Consider the following 734-nt stretch of genomic DNA (forward strand, 5'->3'; position numbering starts at 1 on the left):
TTTTTATACTGTAGTTAATTACGTTTACTTTAATTACAATATAACTTGCTAAATTATGCTATTAACTAATTACGTAAAAGGCTGTTGGTATTAGTTTTTAATAATTTATCTCCGTTAATTAACTTTTTATGTGTTATTTTAAGCTTAATACACCTAGATTTAGTAATTTAGAAGGCTTCCTGAAGACTGGATGAAGGTCCATAGAGATGGTGCATAAAGTTGTTTACTCGAAGGCTATTTAGGCTATACATTAAGACCTTATAAGTGGATAAATCTATCCATGTTTAAACTATACAGGTATTAGGAATGGTGTTACAACTTCCTAACAGATATTTAAACTGAAATTAAAACTAAAACGGAAACAAAGTACTTAATTCTCAACCTTTGTTATATCCGTTTAGTGAATATTAACCAATTATACCCCGTTTGACACACTTTATCCGTCGTGCTCTGTATCTAAACGAGGTCGAACTAATTGACTAGTTGATAGAAAGTGCCGCCAAACTATCCGCTTCTACTTAATTACCATTGGGAAAATTGTTATATCCATAAATCACATCGACTTTAAAATAGATTTATGACCTCTTTGACCTTAGAATTTGATATTATAGAAAGAAAAAATATATATATAACCACGTCTAAGTTACAAACAGGACTTATTTCGAGGAGGGGGGTTGCTTGAACACAACAAAATTGCATCGAGCTCGGAGGACTATAATTTAGAACGACACTCG

The sequence above is a fragment of the Centruroides vittatus genome, unplaced genomic scaffold (assembly GCF_030686945.1).
Source record: "Centruroides vittatus isolate TY-2023 unplaced genomic scaffold, ASM3068694v2 contig_658, whole genome shotgun sequence".
NCBI lineage: Eukaryota > Metazoa > Arthropoda > Arachnida > Scorpiones > Buthidae > Centruroides > Centruroides vittatus.